This window comes from Babylonia areolata, chromosome 25, assembly GCF_041734735.1.
Source record: "Babylonia areolata isolate BAREFJ2019XMU chromosome 25, ASM4173473v1, whole genome shotgun sequence".
Taxonomy (NCBI): Eukaryota; Metazoa; Mollusca; class Gastropoda; order Neogastropoda; family Buccinidae; genus Babylonia; species Babylonia areolata.
Genome location: NC_134900.1, coordinates 34147377 through 34167220, shown reverse-complemented (window position 1 = coordinate 34167220; position 19844 = coordinate 34147377). Strand labels below are relative to the sequence as shown.

Sequence of the window (19844 nt, the reverse complement as noted above, 5' to 3'; positions counted from 1 at the left end):
GAAAATCGTCTTCAGACGGTCCACTTTTACATGGCCATCTGCTTGTTCTGATTTTGTTTGCATTTAACTGCTTGTTACGTTATTGGTCAAACACCGTTCATCATCCGTTGTCTGACGTCCAGTAAACTGCGAGGGCCAACGCATGGCAGTCTTGTGACTGTTTTTTTTAATTTTATTTTTAAATTCTGCTCAAAGCCACCAAGTCGGTAGATTTGAATCGGTGCAGAACACTATATGGCAAAGAGGGGAACAGGAACCAGTAGAGAAACTGATCATGAGACGAAAGTAGGGATGGAGTGGCCATGCCTTGAAGAAATCGCCATCCAGCACTACACACCAGGCCCTGACCTGGAACCCCCAGGCGGAGAAGGAAGAGAGGACGGCCCAGGAACAGCTGGAGGCAGGACACTGAGGCAGAGCTAAAGAGGCTGGGATCCAGCTGGAGGGATGCAGAAAGGACGGCCCAGAGTCGAGTTCAGTGGAGAAAAGTCGTTGATGGCCTATGCTCCACAGGGAGCGAAGGGCCTAAGCAAGGTTAGTAACAACACTATTCAAAACTAACACGTTATGTGCATGAAAATAAAACGAATAAAAATGCACCAAGAAAACAAGTCCACCGATGACATTCCCATTGAGCACATCAGCGAAGATGGTATTCCGGGCTTGTACCTCTCATATGAATGACAGTCAGTCGTGTCCGACAATGACCGCCAGAACAGCAGAGGAGGGAGCTTCTGTCCCGGCTGTCTGGGCTAGCAGTTGATTACAGTGGAGAGTGTCTTGCATGCCCAAGTTACATCCCCACTCTCTCGGCCAAGAGGGTTTTAGGAGAGTCGGCATTGGGATGGTTCCAAAAGGCCAACTATCCCCCAAGGTAAATGACTTCCCATCGCAGCGGAAAAAAAAACCCATTGATCGTACAGCTCTTACTTTACTGTTGGCCCAGCTGTAAGCTAATCATTCAGTGATAAGCCGATCGTTGGTCTTGTAAAGGTAGCAAAAACCTAAAAGAAAATTTAGTTTCAGTTTTAGTTTCTCAACTCGGCGTCACTGCCTTGGGACAAATGCATGAAATAAGCGATACCACATTTACTAAGCAGATGAAAGAAAAACACCATTTAAAGACATTCTTTGCTCAAAGTGCATACATGAAAAGCAAAAAAATAGAACATTAAAAAAAAATCCTCAAAACCTGAAATAAAAATATACGTTTTTGATTGCTATTTTTTCAAAAACACCCTGCTCTAAACGCGCAAATACCACTTGTAGACACTCGTAACGAACATTGGAGCTTGCAGCCAAAGAATGCGGAAGAACAAGTGAGAAAGAAACAGACTGAGAACAAGAATATTCTGATAAAAAAATAGATAAATAAAAACTACTAGCAGGCAGGCGAAGACGTAGACAGAGAGGAAGCACACAAAAACAGCCACACACACACACACACACACACACACACACACACGCGCGCGCGCACGCGCGCCAGCAACACATTTTTCAGTTTCTGATCAAAATCAGTGGAGTGGTGGCCAAGTGGTTAAGGATATCCGCTGAAGAAGTGAGAGATGTTCGGTTCGATTCTCGACTTACGCAGATATTTCTTTTTAACTCCCCCCCCCCCACCCCCCCAAGGTGTAGGGGGGAGGGGTGTTTGCAAAATTTAAGTGGGGAGGAAATACTCACAGAAGACAACTACGCCGAGGTAGTGAGTGCAGAGATGTACGTTTTTAATTTCCATAGCTTCTGTATGTTTTCCTCTCTTTTTTTTTTGGAGAAGAGGATATTGTTGAAATAAAAACCACCTGCACAGCTGATATTCCGAGTGAAGTGATCATTTAAAAAAAAATGAACCAACGAAATAAAGTGGTTCGTTTTCACACGAACCAGTTGTTGTGCAAAACAAACCAACATTTAAAAAAAAAGTTCCGAAGTTCAAAACACTTCCATATGTTGTTCTGTTCAAAACAAGTGAGTCGAAAACACTTCCGTATTAATAAACATTTTTGTTCTACTCAAAACAAGTAATATACCTTTCCCAGAATCTTATAAATTCACTTGAATCAAACCGTACTTTACCTCTGCTGTGAATGAACTGAACACTATTAAAGGTGAGCTGAAACATCTAGGTATTGAAGTATCTACGATTTTTTTCTCATGATCTTGAAAGTAAAGGGGGTTGGGGGGATATAATTAGTCGTCATATACTTGGCATTCGTGGGAAAAAACAACAACAAACAAACCAACAACAACGACAACAACAAAAACAACTAGCTCACAATGGTCACAATTTTCATTCACAAGAGACTGCACTCAAGTACATAGATAACAAGAGAGGCAAGGCCTTCAAGACTCACTTGTGACAAATTAAGTCCCCTAGCATTAATTACAGAGTAATTTCCCTTTTTTACTATCTGCACCAAAACGTTTGCAAAATAAATAAAAATTCCATGCTTAGCAAAAGAAGTTCTTGTTTGAACAAAAAATGATAATAATGACTCCTCTTGTTGTTGTGTCAGAATAAGAGGTCAAAGTGCCAAGTTTAGAGAATACAAAAAATATAAATATAACAGTAAATGCAGTTTGCATATAATTAGGCTTATTTATATTTTTGTGCCGATCCCAGAGGTGCAATATTGTTTTAAACAAGATGACTGGAAAGAACTGAATTTTTCCTATTTTTATGCCAAATTTGGTGTCAACTGACAAAGTATTTGCAGAGAAAATGTCAGTGTTAAAGTTTACCACGGACACACACACACACACACACACACACACACACACACACACACACACACACACACACACACACACACACACACACACACACACACACAGACAACCGAACACCGGGTTAAAACATAGACTCACTTTGTTTACACAAGTGAGTCAAAATCTCCAATTGTTGACTACTTTGGTAAGACACGTGGAGAACCACACAACATTAAATCTCTTACTCCGAAATGGATACCGCCCGGTCAGCGCTGTCCCACGCTTTTCATTGCAACCCTTTTACAGCAGAGAAAAAGCAGTGCCTCGCCCACGAAGGAAGAGGCACCAGAGAAGACATAGTTCCCACGTTTGTATGTGTTTGTATTTCTTTTTTTTTTATCACAACAGATTTCTCTGTGTGAAATTCGGGCTGCTCACCCCAGGGAGAGTGCTTCGCTACACCACAGCGCCACCCAATTTTTTTGGTATTTTTTCCTGCGTGTAATTTTATTTGTTTTCCCTATCGAAGTGGATTTTTCTACAGAATTTTGCCCTGAACAACCCTTTTGTTGCCGTGGGTTCTTTTACGTGCGCTAATTGCATGCTGCACACGGGACCTCGGTCTATCGTCTCATCCGAATGACTAGCGTCCAGACCACCACTCTAGGTCTAGTGTAGGGGGAAGAAAATATCGGCGGCTGAGCCGTGAATCGAACCAGCGCGCTCAGGTTCTCTCGCTTCCTAGGCGGACGCGTTACCTCTAGGCCATCACTCCGCTTTCACTCCAGCTTAAGTTTGATCGCCATGACAGCGTTGCGAACGCGACAGTTGAAATTATCTCAACACAGATTGGTGAGGTCTTTTTCGACAACCTTTCACGGTGGGGGATTCAAAACTGCTACTTTGGTTGCCCGTAATGCACCATGGCAGGCTCCTTGCACAGGTTCTGCCTCGCTCTGACCATTACAGTTGATTGGCCGATTTTCATACTTGGCCCGCGGCAACTTGGCCCGATTTCCCACAACTTCTCCAAGAGGACAGATTCCTTGGGTTGTTGAAAAAAGAAAAAAAATCGCATCCTCCGTTTTGTGTTTGCTTTTCCACCTTCGTCCGTTTTTTGTTTCTGTGTCTGATTTGCGTACGGTATGGCTTAAAGGGACAGTGACCGTGAAACAGAATGGTTGGTGTGAATAATGATCTTCACATAAACATGGCTGATAGACTGGTTTCAGTTGAAGCGGTTTTGACTTCTTTTTTTTTTTCATAAAGAAAAATTCACCGTTCGCTGTTGAAACAATTTATTTGTTTTTTTTAATTTATTTTTTTATTATTATTATTTTTTTTTTAAGACAAATTCGTATATTTGGTAAAACCCCGCCAGATGTCAATAGTATCTTTGTCTCCAAACCGTTTTCAAAGTAAAAAGAAGATAGGTAGACAGACAGGTAGATAGATAGAGAGATAGATAGGTATAGGTAGATAGATAGATAAATAGGTAGATAGATATGTAGATATATATATAGATAGATAGATAGGTAGATAGATAGACAGGTAGATAGACAGATAAATAGATAGATAAGTAGATAGATAGATAAATAGGTAGGTAGATAGATAGATAAATGGGTAGGTAGATAGATAGGTAGGAAGGTAGATAGATAGACAGATAGATAGACAGATAGATAGATAGATACAGGTAGATTGCAGTCGCAGGGTGCAGACAGTAGGAATGGTCGTAGCAATGAGGGAACATATAATCGATCAAGAGTACAGATCATCGTTAGGGCACCTCTGTTCATGAAAACGATGTCATATTTGGGCACGAAGGCAGCGGCAACGTTAACATCCCCCCAGCATTTTTCCTCACAAATAATAAAAAAAAGCACCGGCGATTCATTTCTGGAAGCCCTGTTGTCATTGGTGATGCTCGCCTTGATACACTGGACGGGCGTGTGTTTAGTGCTGTATTTGTACTCTGCACTTTGATCACCCAGACATCCATCCACATGTAAGACGCAGCTTCTGTTCAAACGTATGTGTGTGTGTGTGTGTGTGTGTGTGTGTGCGTGCGTGCGTGTGTGTGTGCGTGTGTGTGTGCGTGTGCGTGCGTGCGTGTGTGTGTGCGTGTGCGTGTGTGTGTGTGTGTGTGTGTGTGTGTGTGTGTGCAGTGCGTGCATGCGTGAGTATGCACAAGTTGTTTTGGTTTTTTTTTGTTAAGCACTTGTATGTATCTTATTTCTACTGTGTCTGTGTTTGTGTATGATTTTCGATTTATATTCGTATCTTGTTATGTACTACTCCCCCCCCCCCCCCCCCCCCCCCCCAATATTCCTTGTGACCCCGGTACACTTGGTGATAAAGACATATTCTATTCTATTCTATTCTAGGGAATACCTCTGACCGTGGATGCATGCTATGACCAATTCACCTAACTTTCCCACTTCCTCCCTGCTGAGTTAACCCTTTCACCGCCAGTCAATTTAGAGTACAGCATTCCCTTGTGGTATAAACACAGAAAATACAGTGACTAAGAATAGCTGGGGATTCCCCTCTGCGATGTATAGAAAGATATGGCCTTATCCTACCACCGAACATTAAGAGCAGTAGGTTCATGGATAACAGACCAATGAATGATCACCTTTTTCAGTGACATGGGTCCTCTACCACGCCTGTGCATCAATGCCAGCTTGGCGGTAAAAGGGTTAAGAGAGGTGTGAAGCGACGCGTAAGCAATCGTGGGGACACCGCGGAAACAGAAAAGTACAAAGGACAACGCTTGTTGGCACAAGCAACTCTCAAACGAAACAACATAATCAAATGAATAAAATTAGCTTACTGGTGCGGCTGAGATGTAATTTTTTTTTTCCCGGAGGGGGAGTGGGGGGGGGGGGGGGGGGAATTGCGAATTACGTTTCCGTTTGTGGTTCGCTTCAGCGGGGACCGTCTGCGTTTCCGGTTCCGCGAAACTGGGACCACGAAACTGGGACCACGGGCTTCATTTGCGCTGACGTTATTTAAGAGAGTGTATTATACTGGAATGTCAGGTCAGGGGCATAGCCCTTGCTACTGGTACCATGTAACCCAGTACTACCTGCCGCATGTGAAGTCGCTCAACGACGGACCAGGCGGAGGAGGAAACCTTTCCCAACGGCTGTGAAGGCGGAAGAAGATGACCAAAGGGCAGGGGGGAGAGCTCTTATCCTTGGCTGGAAGTCGTCCTAGGAGACGACACTCCGAAGAAAAAAACCTGCATCTGCCGAGGTTGTTCTACACGTGGCAGTATCTGCACCTGCGGGACTCTGAGCGTCGGTAGGCGAGAGAGTGGGGAAGGGACTGCACAACTCCTCTTCACTAAAAAAAAAAAAAGTCACCTGTGCTGGTCAGGCAACCAGGCTCACACCGACAGATAAGACTGCCTGCCTACTCAGCCGTCGGTCCGACGGGAGACTCCATCATCATTATACTGGAAGCAGTATGTTGGAACTGGGGGTCTAAGCGTTTCAGTGCGAATTACTACCAGTGGTCTGCGAGCTGTCATTCAAAATCTGACTTGACAGTCGTTGTTGAGTAGCATTTTAACTCTTTCCATACGAACGGCGAAAGAGACGACGTTAACAGCGTTTCACCCCAGTTACCATCATCAAAATATTGCAAGAGGAAGGCTCTTATACTGAAGAGGTGAATGTTGACAAAGAATACCACAATTCTGACGACGGGAGCTAAAGGTTGGGTCATTCAGACACCCACTGGACATCCGAGGGGTCTGTGTAGAGGAGAAGAGAGGACTGGCCGTACTGAGTGAGTTAAACTGAGCTCGTAAAGTGCAGAACTTTGTGTGGTCGTTATCAGGAGTTTTGGCTTTCAAGCATGCCTTTTATGGATATCAGAACATACCATCTTGTTGGATCCTACGGAAATTTGCCCGTTTTGGATATGATATACAACTTAAATTGTGCATAAAACATGGAAAATTTCATTATATGAGTGGAAGTTTTACTGCGGTTTTTTCTTTCTTTTTTCTTCTTTTTCTATACTGTAGACCTTTTACCTCCCGTTAAGTTCCAGGAAGAAGGTGGCAGAATGGCTGACGCTCCTCTGGCAGTAAAGTGTCCGTGAGGGTCTGGGTTCGAATCCCGGTCTCGCCCTTTTCCTTGAGTTTGACTGGAAAATCAAAGTGAGCGTCTAGTTATTCGGATGGGACGTAACTGAGGTCCCGTGTGCAGTACTGACTTGGCGCACTGAAAAAGAACCCAAAGCAATAACTGTGTTGCTCTCTGGTAACATTTTGTAGACGAAATCCACTCTGATAGGCACATGTACCTGTGTCTATGTGTGCGTGCGTGTGTGCGTGCGTGCGTGCGTGCGTGTGTGTGTGTGTGTGTGTGTGTGTGTGTGTGTGTGTGTGCCTTGCGTGTGTGTACTGTTGCTTGAAGAGCCAGCCATTGCACTCTCTCTCTCTCTCTCTCTGTCTCTCTCTCACTAGATTATAGAGGTGTATGCACCCTTACGAATACTAAACAAAATAAACGAGATACATCAAGGAAGCTAACGAAAGAATCATATCATCAAGAACAACCCTTTAGAATTCTTCTTTTCAAAATAGGAAATATGATTTCTTTTTTTTCTTTTTTAAAGCTGCATGCAGACACTTTTCATTCAGAGTTCCGCTGGAGAAGAAAATGGACGCAAAACTCGGTATAAAAATAAGCCTCCAACGCTTCCCTGTCCAAAACACGCCATGCCGCAAAGCATCCATCTTTTCATCACCGCTGTTTGCTTGTTGTTGAAATAACAACGAGGGCTGCATCAAACCTTTATTCATTTATTTATCTATCCATCTATTTATCAAACGATGAATATGAATCCTAAATAACTATTTAAAAAAGAGAACGAAAACTGCAAAATGAACATGCCCATTTGGCCAGCAAGCGTGCCAAGGAAAATGTGAACGCATATACACTTTTTGATTTCGAGTTGCGGAAGAAGAAGGGATATCCTGACGTGTTTGACATTTCGTAAGCTTCATAATGGACCACAAGAAGTAAATCTATACATTACGATGAAAGAAAAGAAAGAAAAGAAAAGAGGAAAGAAGCGAGAAGGAAATCCTGATGGAAACAAAGTTAAGAAAGGGCTGAAAGGACAACTCAATGTTTTGACATCGAGGAGACAGGCATGAAACGCGCGCGCACGCACTTAGGGTGATTTTCTTAACACGTGCGTGTGCACCCTTTTAATACATGGGTGCGCGTTCTTCTCTCTCCCTCTCTGCCCCTCTTCCCCTCAACCTCTACCCTCTCTCTCTCTCTCTCTCTCTCTCTCTCTCGGGGGCTCGGTACGAACGGCGAACCTGCATGCAACAAGTGAAACGACCTCCTGTTAAATCACATCAGTACGTCTGCTACAGGCTTCCCTGTGCCTTCATCCTTGGCAGACAGGAAGGTAAGACATCATGCCTTCTGAAAGACTGGATTCCAGGCAGAGATGTGGACGTTTTGTGTTTCTTTTTCATTGTTTTCATGTCGAAGCGATCAAGGTCTAAAAATAGAAAACCTGGACTTCGAACGAGAAACATGATGGGCGGTGCAACCTGTGGTTTGCTCCTGTCATTTTTGTACTGGGGCAGTTTGCTGCTGCGTCAATGTGGCAGACCCAGCTTGAATCCCAGTCCTCAGAGTCCCCCCGTGCCAGCACTGACACGTCTACAACTGCATCAACGGCTGCATCCCAGAGTAAAGACGATTCCCTCAGTTACGTGGTGTCCATGCTGCAGTCCTTGAACACCACGTTCGACGAGATGAAAGAGGACATCAGAAGTATGCGAGAGGACCACGCTAAGCTACATGACGACGTTCAGGGTCTCAAAGAAGAGTGTGCGTCATTACGTAGCGAAAACACAGAACTAAAGAAACAAAAACTCAGACTTGGAGAAGAGAATGGAAGATATTGAGAAGAAAGCAGATGATCTCGAATGCCGTTCAAAACGCAACAATGTGATCATCCACGGACTGCAGAGACCCAGCAACGGAACTGCAGAGGACCTGGAGGCCAGAGTACAAGACCTCATGACCGCCACCTTGGAGCTGGCGTCAGACGTCCCCTTCGACAGGCTGCAGCGACTGAACAGTAACCCCATCTCACAAGTGATTGGCTATTGCACCCTTTTCCAAGATAAGTTGAGGGTACTTTAAGGGGAAATTGAGGGGCACTGGTATCTTCACTGGGGAGGACTTTTCGTTCAGAGTGCGCGAAATTAGACGTACTTTGACTCCTCATTTGAAGAAAGCTAAAAGTGAAAACAAAAGAGCAACAATGGTTTTCGACCATCTTGTCACTGAGAGCAAGAAATACACTGTAAACGGGGAGGGGAAGTTAATTGAACTAAGACTGGAAGCTGGCCGCTCTTTTCATGAAGACCGTTTTAGATATGGTGATTTTGACTCTGTCCCCGTTGAGCTGGTAGGAGCGCAATGTAATGTGACACCGGTTTTGAACGCTACAAGCAACACTGCAAATGCACGTGAGTGTCGCAGTGAAATCCGTGACAATTATGTTATCATAATTCCTTTGATGATTGTTTCGCCTCGTGCACTTGCATGTTTAATAATGTTGTATAATAATGTTGTATACTGCACTCCTCTCAGTATACAACATTATTAAACATGCAAGTGCACAAGGCGAAACAATCATTGTTGTATACTGCACCCCTCCACGAGGGGCAATGGCCTTTATGAAGAAATCATCCGAATCTCTCTCTCTCTCTCTCTCTCTCTCTCTCTCTATATATATATATATATATATATATATATAATCTTTTTCTTCGGGTGTTTCCCTTTCTTTCTGTCACACACACACACACACACACACACACACACACACACACACACACACACACACACACACAGAGGAGAAACAGACACAAACGCAGAAACATTAATCCAGAGGCAGAAACGGAAGAGACGCATGCACGAAACAGAAGGACATTTCCCTTGATACGTTCGCTTCTTGGGTAACGTCTTCGTGTATTCGGTCGCTTGCTTTAAATTTGCCATTTCCTCCCTTTTCCAGACAATGTGACATCACAGTCCAACATAAAAAAACAAAAAAACAAACAAAACCACCCCCCCCCCCCACACACACACACACTCCCCTAAAAAAAACCAAAAAAACACAAACCCCAAACCCAACCAACTCTTGACGCCGAATAAAAACCGACACTGGTTCAAGAGGAAATCTCAAAGTAAAAACTAGATCTCTTCAGGGTCTCCTTCAGGGGAAGTTTCTTTCGCTCATATCGTTCTGAGCATCGTGCGAGTGCGAGTGCATGCGTGCGTGCGTGCGTGCATGTGTGTGCGTGAGAGAGAGAGAGAGCGAAAGGGAGAGACAGAGACAGACAGAGATATAGAGAGACAAGGACGGTGAGGTAAGGGAGGGAGGTTAGGAGGAAAAGAAGATGACAGTCGAATGAAATGAAAGTAAGAAGTTAAGGAAAACAAACAAACAAACAGAAAAGTTGAAACATTAATAAATATGTCTAAGAAAAGAAACTGAAGATAAAAAAAACCACATTAAAAGGCAAGAAAAAGAAGACATTTGACAGAAGAAACAAAAAGAATGTAAACAAAAATACATGAAAGGAATATGTGGACAAAATGAATGGAAAGAAAAAGAATTGAATTATACGAAAGGGAAAATGAAAAGGAGATCGAGAAAAAGGTACAAAGGACATATAAGAAACGAGAAGACGGAAGTCTAGAAAGACGGAAGAAGGAAAGAAAATAAGCAAAAGCTGCAACGGATTGGAGTGTAGAAAAGTAAAGTAGGACAGACAGAGAGAACTCAGAACTGTTGAAGCCAAATAAAAAAAACCAGACACTGGTTCAGAAGGAAATCTGAAAAAAAAATCAAACTCTTAAGGGTCTCCGCCAGGGAACTTTTAATGTAAGGCCACCGACCTGTATACATATGAATGCACGTGTTATGCACACACACATATGAAAACCAAACCTTGAGTTGGATGAATAACAAAATATTAGAAAGAATAACTGTTAATATATCAAAACTAAATAAAAAGCTGATGGTAATTTAGAAACATGTCTTTTCATCTAAGACTGGGCGCTTTATGCTCCCTGTTTTAACGCATTAAAAATAAACATTGCTACATCTCTTGACACAGAGCTGTTGACATTTTGAAGTAAGTGGGGTAATATGGGAAGCCTTAAATTTTGCATATGCTTGGATAAGTATTGGAGAGAGAGAGAGAGAGAGAGAGAGAGAGAGAGACAGACAGACAGACACAGACAGACAGACAGACAGACAGACAGAGGTGAGGAATATAGATGTATAATATAATATGCAAGGTTAATTTCCATTACATTTTTGTCTTGAAGATAACCATGATAAGCGGTCATCAAATGCATGGCGTTCCAGGATTGACCACGAGAAACCTTTATCGACATTTTGTTTCTTGAGATAATCTTCTTTTTCTTTTTCTTCTTTCCCTTGAGTTCTTCTTCTTCTGCTGCTGCTGCTGCTGCTGCAATTCCCACGTTTACCCGTTTACACGGTGGGGCTTTCTCGTGTATCACCGTTTCTAACCCCGCCACATTGGCAGTCGTACTCCGTTTTCGGGAGAAGATGATGATTCTGCTTCCAGTCCCTGTAAATGTCGCCTCCGTTTTTATTCGATTCCGCGTGCGCGCGTTTATGAATGTGTATATTCGCATCAGCGCATGTCAGTCGATGGCTCGAGGACATACGTGTCCACGAGACAGCTTTCGATTTTGTTGTGTTGTTGATGCTGTTGCTGCTACAGCTGTTGTTACAGAAGCCACTGCCGAAACTAGCGCTCACCACTTATTTTTGAAGGCGGAGTTTCATCCATGTGAGTTTTGTCCTCCCTTGATACTATTGTCCTCGATTCTCTTGGCGTCCATTTCCGGTTCATCTTGAAAATGGTGCCCCCCACCCCTTTTCCCACGTAGGAACTATATGCACTGTAGTCAGCAATATGTACGTACTAACAGGTCTTTGGTTTGGAATGACAGGCGCGGTTTTTACACAGGGTTCTTGAACAGCTGTCATGTGTCACGAGTTAAAGGCTCTGCGGGAATAAAGTAGTCATCACTGCCAGAACTTTCCTCTCAGATCCACCGTGACAGGCAGCAAACATCTCCGCAAACAGAAGGAGAATGAGGGAAGGTGGTGGTGCAGCCCGGATTTCACATAGAAAAAAAAAGTCTCTATCGACAGTTTCAGTTTCTCAAAGAGGAGTCACTGTCTTCGGACAAATCCATGTACATTACAGCACATCTTCTCGGCAGATGCCTGTCAGCAGCATAACTCCCAACACGCTTAATCAGGCCCTGGGTGAATGTACGTATGTTTGTTTGCTTGTCAGAGTGGATTCCTTAAAATAATTTTACCAGAGGACAACACTTTTTATGTTGTCATGGGTTCGTTTTTCAGTGCGTCAAGCGCGTGCTGCCCACGGGACCTCGGTTTCTTGTCTCATCTGAATGACCAGATGCTCAGTTTGATTTTCCTGTCATACCTAGAAGAAAGGGTGAAAGCGGGATTCGAACTCAGACCCTCACGGACACTGTATTGACAGACAAGCGTCTTGACAATTTGGCCACCTTCCTCCTCCATCGACGGGAAATGGGACGAAAACAGTTCAACGAGAGGTTACACAACGTGATCCTATGAACCAGAAGGAAGGCTGATGGAAACATGTTATAAACGCCAATCAAAGAGTATGTGTATCAAGGAAAAATCAAAGAACATTAAACCTCTTGGAGATCATGGCACACCCACCTCTCATCGGCTCCCCACACGGTTACGCATTCACGTATCCACACACACACAGACACACACACACAGGGAAAGGAAGATGAAGACGGAGACAATAAGAAAAGAAAGAACGATGTTGTTATAGGTTGAAAAAAAAAAGATTAAAGTTCATACAGCCTTTTAGGGCCCATCAGGGTTGTGAACTCATATCCATTGTGTCTGAGGCTCGGCATAGGAAGGCGGGGCCTAATTCTCTCCTGTCGCCCTTCTAACAACCTTCCCTAACTCAAGTTCACTACCCGATCACACCTTGGTGGACTGAAGAAACTTGGGGTATTTTTTATTTGTATTTATAGTTCTTTTTATCACAACAGATTTCTCTGTGTGAAATTCGGGCTGCTCTTCCCAGGGAGAGCGCGTCGCTAACGTTACCTTTTTTCCCCCCCTGCGTGCAGGTTTAAAAAAAAAATTGCTTTTCCTATCGAAGTGGATTTTTCTACACAACCCTTTTGTTGCCGTGGGTTCCTTTAGGTGCGCTAATTGCATGCTGCACACGGGACCTCGGTTTATCGTCTCATTCGAATGACTAAAGTGCCTTTCTAAAAGACACAACACCATGCCGAGAACGGGGCCCTGAGCCTTGATCACTGGTGAACACTGCTTCAGAAGTTCAACGCCTGGCCGATCCTGCCTCAGCGCCTTATAGGATAGTAGGAGAGGGTTTAAAAAAAATAATAATAAAACGGACAGACAGACAGACGTACAGGAAAGACGGTGATGCCCTCAGTGAAATCGTCAGCAGCATCTAAAACCTTGAGCTTTAAAAAAACAAACAAACAAAAAAAAAACACCACCACCAACAACCACCCCTAAAAATCTCACTCATTCATTCATTTTGCCCATCGCTCCTGGTGGAGCATAGGCCATCGACGACCCCTCGCCATCGCACTCTCTTCTGGGCTGTTCTGGCCATTCCAGTCCAGTTAGTCCCTTGCTGCTTCAGCTCTGCCTCGGTATCTCGCCTCCAGCTGTTGCGAGGCCGGCCTCTCTTCCTCTTTCCCTGCGGGTGCCAGGTCAGGGCTTGGCGTGTGATGCTGGACGCTGGCTTCCTGAGGGTGTGTCCGATCCAGCCCCACTTCCTCCGCAGTATCTGCTTGGCCACTGGTTCCTGTCCCGCTCGCTCCCACAGATCTCGACACTGTATAATGTCGTATCACAAGAAGGCTTCCGCAAATCAAAGGACAAATAACACTGATTGAATGACACAGGAAATGAATGATGAGCGCCACAATGGCAGCCGTCAGTCGGCTCTGCCCAGGTAGGCAGCCTGTTGTGGAAATGACCCTGGGTTTGTAAAGCGCTTTGAAAGCCTGGTCTCCGATCGAGGATAGGCGCTATATAAGTATCCATATCATTCATTCATTCAATCATTCATAACACCATTCAATGATTTGAACTCGAGAGTACAAGCGGGCCCGCTGAAACCGTCTCATTGATCGCTTTCTCGTGATCAACACAAGTTTGTTTTGTTATGGAACGGATGAACCAAATATTTACCTCAAGTCTACCAGACTCGACTGAAGTGTCGGTGTTTCACTGGGTTGTTTAACCCTTTCACCGCCTAGCTCGCATTTATGCGCAGGCGTGGTAGAGGACCCATGCCACTGAAAGGTGACCATTCATTGGTCTGTTATCCATGAACCTAATGCTCTTAATGTTCGGTGGTAGGATAGGCCATATTTTCTATACACCGGAGGGGGAATCCAGCTAGCTATTCTTAGCCCCTGTCTTTACTGTGTTTATGCCACAAGGGAATTTTGTACTCTAAATTGACTGGCGGTGAAAGGGTTAAGTTTTCAGGCAGGTCAGAACTGTAAGGCTTGAGTCCATTGCGGTGTCACAGACTGATGGATTGAAACCTATACCCCCCCACCCCTTGCCGTTTTCTTTCTAATTGCTCCTTTCTTTCGTTTGTAGACAGGGGATATGTGATCGTGTTGTTTGTAGTCCAGCCAACGACATAGCCATCAATCTCATGGTTAAAAGGCTATATGAAAAGGAGAAAGAGAGAGAGAGAGACGCTTTGACACTTTAACTCTCTCCATACGAACGGCGAAAGAGACGACGTTAACAGCGTTTCACCTCAATTACCATCATCAAAATATTACAAGCGGAAGGCTCTTATACTGAAGAGGTGAATGTTGACAAAGAATACCACAATTCTTACGACGGAAGCTAAAGGTTGGGTCATTAAGACACCCACTGGACATCCGAGGGGTCTGTGTAGATGAGAAGAGAGGACTGGCCATACTGAGTGAGTTAATGTCATTGGCCTTGAGGTCCTTTCGACATAGGTGAATGCGTCAACATACTTTCATTGCATCACAAAACATTAGAATTAAACGGACGAAAATGGTGAAAGCAAATATTGAAACAAAATAAAATAATTCTTTCCTGGAAGAAAAATTATGGCAACCAACAGGCCATCCAGCGCATAATAATTCCGTTCATTCATCCATTAATGCAACAGATTCCAATCTTGTCTTCAGAAGGAAATGTCTTACCTATCTAACCACGCAACTTGTATCTGTTTGTAGCGAGAGATAGGGAAAGTGAGGGAGGGGGAGAGTGAGACAAGGTGAGAGAGAGAGAGAGAGAGAGAGAGAGAGAGAATGAATGAATGAATGAATGAATGGATGAATGAATGAATGAATGCATGAATGAATCTTTATTTTCCAACGGTGGAGATATTAGCACATTGGCCGACTTACATACCTGCCGCTGGGTTGAGAGAGAGAGAGAGAGAGAGAGAGAGAGAGAGAGATGGGGGAAGGGCGGGGGGAGGGGGGAGACGATTGTGGCGGGCGGAAATAGTTAAGCTGTTCCACAATAATTTGTCCTGGCATGACATTGCCATCCTGTTCTGTTCCGATCTGTTCTCTTGGGGCAGGACATGACTCATTCATCCCCTGTCCCTCATCACTCCCTTCCTCGGTCATTTATTTTCTTGCCCCATCCCCCAGTCCTATGGGAGGGGGTTGGGGGGAAATGTTTTTGATATTGTTTTATTTCTGTCTTCCACTTCCATTCTGTAGCCATCAGAGGTGATGGAATCTCCCGTCGGACCGACGGATGAGTAGGTAGGCAGGCTTATCTGTCGGTGTGTGTCGTCATGTGGGAGAAGAGGCCGATTCTGGATGCGCAGCACTTCCCACAGGTGTTGCAAGGGAAAACGTCTCCAGAAGTTGAGCCCTGCTTCCTTCGCTCACGCTTCTCCTTAATGGCCAGCGTACCCTTGTCTTTATGCCACTAGCGCACAGCATCCTCCAGCAAGAGCGGTCAAGGACATCGGTTTCCCATCAGATCTGCCATGTAGGAAAACCGGTTCCTGCCTTGTCCTTCGTAAGTCGTTCTGCCAGTACATGAAGCAGTAGGAAACGCTACGTTTTGCTACGTTTTTAATTGATGTAGCATGTGTAGTAGCTTCCCGTGCTAGTAGTAAACAGCAGAAACCCGCTCCTATGTCCTGTATATACATAAGTCGTGCTGCCAACACACGAAGCAGTATGAAGCACTGCGTTTTGCTACGTCTTGGAATGTAGCATGTGTAGTACACTAGTTCCCCGTGCTTGAAAATAGACAACCGAATGCAGGGGCAGAGGGGCAACGGAATTTTGTTCGTGTCCACGGCCGATTTCACAACAGGACTTTTACTTTTGGACATAATTGTGTATAGTTCACTGATAGAAATCGATCGCTGTTGTATGAAAGTTGGTTTTGGCTGTCTTTGGGAGTTGTCGGATTTGTAACAAGAGTCTAGCTACTAAGAACGAGATAATTGTTGACTGAACATGAAAGGACGATGAGGATGGGAGAGTAAAGGATTCAACAACAATAAAGGCTGGTAACTCTCTCCATTTACAAGGCACATAAGCTCGAAGCCAACGCCTCCAATGCTACCGATTCAGCCAGGAAACAGGTAGACGAAAGGAACAAACTCAGACACAGACACTTCCTCAAAGAAAGGAAGCTCCGGGCTTGTCCTGATACCGATCATTTGACATTTGCACACAGCAGAAACGACAGAAGAAATGTGCAAACACAAACTAGCTTTCATTGAAGACTGGCATATCGCCTTTTAATCCTGATTGATGCTACGTAACGGACAACACAGAACAAATACATGGTTTCCTCGATGGCTAAAAAATATGCAAGTGGCTGAATATTGCGCATACATCGCACAAACTGTCTGCTTTTTACGTTCAGACAGCAACGTGGGAACACGTTCGGGAATTCACATCTGACGTTCTGTTCACTGTCACAGAAAAAGAGGAAAATAAATAAAATAAAGTTTGCAGCAGCAGCAGCAGCAAAGGCAACTCGACGACAAAAGTTTCATTTTCATTTTGAACGTTAACATTTTTTCATCAAAGAAACGTAATGATCGTCATCGATATCATCGCTGTACCATCGTGCGTGTCATCAATATTACCTCAGCACTGTTACATTTTCAAAATTGTTGTTTTTGACGACGGGGTTTCATTATCCGTCACGGCATGGCATAGACTGCTGTGCTGCTGTCAAAACGATTCAACACCGGTATTTTCCTAACCACGACTCAATGGTTCGTAATTGTATTTAATGGATGGAACCTGTTAGGGACTATTTTTTTGTTGTTGCCAAAACTGCCTTTTTTCTAAGGGTAGAGAAGACTGAATAAAAGCCAAATCAGTATGATATAAATCTCTCTAGTTTTTTTTAATCTTCAAACAAAGGATGTATGTAAATTGTTCTGCACTGTGCAGGCTAAGTCGACAGAGGAATTATGATGCAAATGTCGTTCCTGTCATCGGCGACAAAGAACTCGTAAAATGGTTCCTGATCGTCTTGATTTGTTGAAACATCACGAAAAAAAGAGAGTTAAAGACCGCTTCATAAAAACAGGTATGTTTTCAAGAAATGTTTTCAAAATAATCGAGAGATGCCAGCTGCATAATTTCAACCACAAGTTTGTCAGTAAAACTAAACGCATACAAACGGCCATTCAGACACATGTCCACCATGGGCAGTTTGAAAAATGGATGTTTCAGCCAAAACATTTACGATAATTCAGTGGTTTATAAACAAAAAAACTTTTTCCCCCTTGCCACATCATCTGCATTGTCTCATTGGTATTACTCCCACGCCGCTCATTCCGAGTCCACCAAACACGGCCACATGCGGGTTCGTCTGGTCGCAGTCCCAGAGTCGAGCGGTCCGTGGGGAACTATCGTTGTTGGGTTTAGCAGTGGTTTTACGTTGTGCAGAATGAAAACGCACGCGCAAGCAAGACGGCTTCTCTGATTATGCATACCGCACACCGCCGTTTGCCTGAAATACAAACAGCATCATTTCACTATGTACCCCCTCAAGGAGCAAACTGTTGGAAGTTCTGAGGTGGTCCTTAACTTTTTTATGAACCTTGTAGTTTCCGAGCATAATTATTCGCTGCCGTCTTGATTCAAACTGCTTTTCATGCAAATCTGTAACTTCTATTCGATTCTTTCTTTCTTTCTTTCTTCTTTTCTATTTTTTTTAAAATTTCATCTCTAGGATATGGATGACTATGATTTTGTGTTCCTGTTCGTCCTTGTTTGCCCATTTTGTCAGTACAGGCAAGATTTGTTGAGCCACTTCGGTTGCTGACCACAAACATAGAGAGAGAGAGACAGACAGACAGACAGACAAAGACAGAGAAACAGACAGAGACGGAGAGAGATTGATGTTGAGAGCTCACTTCACTTCAGATACTCAAGGAGGCGTCACTGCGTTTGGACAAATCCGTATACACCATGGGCAGCTTGAAAAAAAATCGCTGTTGAGAGAATATGAAAGATGAGAACAGGACAGAAATGCGTGAGATGAAGTTGTCCAGCTGACAGAAGAAATCATCTCTGGCTAAAAAGGAAAAGCAAGTAATCAAATGGGCGCCCGAACTTCTTGAAATGCGCATTTTGAATTGTGGAATTTTAGAATCAAATTTCCTACAAAGGAATACTAAATGACAATGATAATAATCATAGTGATGACCTATGAAACGAAGTGATTAAAAATACATCCAGAATGAAACGAAAAAGAGTTAAACCGTGAAATCTGACACTAAACCAAACAACATATTGTACCGTACACAGCAATCACAGCCTATTTGGAAGAAGGAAAGAAAAAGGAGAAAGAAATAAAGCACACACACAATGTTAATCCAGTGGATGCTTTTCGCGCTGTTGTGAAGCGTATGGAGCTCCAAGAATATGCGCTATAGCAAGTCGTCTTGATTAATATAAAAACGAATACATAAATAAACATAAAAGCAATATTGAACAAGTAAAAAGACAGCAAAAGGGGGGAGACAAAAGCAAAACATCAATGAAACTAGAAAAAAAAATATATCGACGCCGAATATTTGTAACCCAAAACTCACCTTCGTCAGAGATGGAAGCTGAGGAGGAGGAGAAACACAACGCCCTCAGTCTGGAAGCCGAAGGGTCTGAGTGGGGACGAAGAACTTGCCACTGGTACCCCTGGGATGGAGAGAAGGACTGGGGGTGTCCAAGACAGCTCTCAAAAGGGGGGCGTTGGGGGGTGGGGGTGGGGAAGAAAACCAGCGCTGTGACTGGTAGCCGCGCCGCAGTGTATGGGGGAGTAGTGGGAGGGAGGGAGGAATGTTTCCGAAAACCTTAACTTTAAGTTAGTGCTGGGGAAAAAGCTGGCACTTGGACTAAAATTCTACGACTTCCCTTTTCGGCGCGAACCCCTGGTTCCTTGTTCGGTTTTTGTCGCTGCGGTGTCCGGGCCTGTCTTTTTATGGGGGGGTGCCTTGCTGCTGGCTGCCTGCTGCCGCTGCTGCTGCTTTTGATGAGGAGGTGGGTCCTTGGCTTGGAGACTGCGTGCGGTTCCCAGCCTCCAGTTTAAAAGGGGGGAACCGTTGTCTTGTCAATCATCTCTCTATATGGCGCTGCGCGTGCGGCGGGCCCAGCGAATGAGCGGGTGTCGCTCCCGTCACGTGACCGAGGCTGGAGGCGGGAATGTTCCCTGCCGCTTTTGCCTTGAGTGGGGGGGAAAGTCTGCGGGAGGATTTAAATACAGTGATAAGTGGAGTTTGTGTGTGTGTGTTGGGGGGGGGGGGGGGGAGGTGAGGGGGGGGATGGATTGGTGGGTGGGTTGTAGCGACACGTAGTGTTGCTGTTTGTCAGAGTCGCAAGTCTTCTGGTGAAGTGGACACGATCAGTTAGTTGTTCGCGTGATGAGTGCCGGGGGGGTTTGGCATTGTTTCTCGCCTGTCACTTCTTGCTTTTAAGTCTCGTCGTTGT

At 44.3% G+C, this 19844-nt stretch overlaps 1 protein-coding gene across 2 annotated transcripts in view; it reads right to left on the bottom strand.

The window, feature by feature from the left end:
- LOC143299843 (uncharacterized) overlaps nucleotides 1-19367 on the bottom strand; it is a 108132-nt gene extending 88765 nt beyond the window's left edge. For both annotated transcript variants that reach the window (XM_076613334.1, XM_076613333.1), the window contains exon 1: nucleotides 18956-19367. The gene's annotated coding sequence lies outside the window, so the exon portion shown is untranslated. The remainder of the gene's footprint in view (nucleotides 1-18955) is intronic.
- Between the last annotated feature and the right edge of the window lie 477 nt (nucleotides 19368-19844).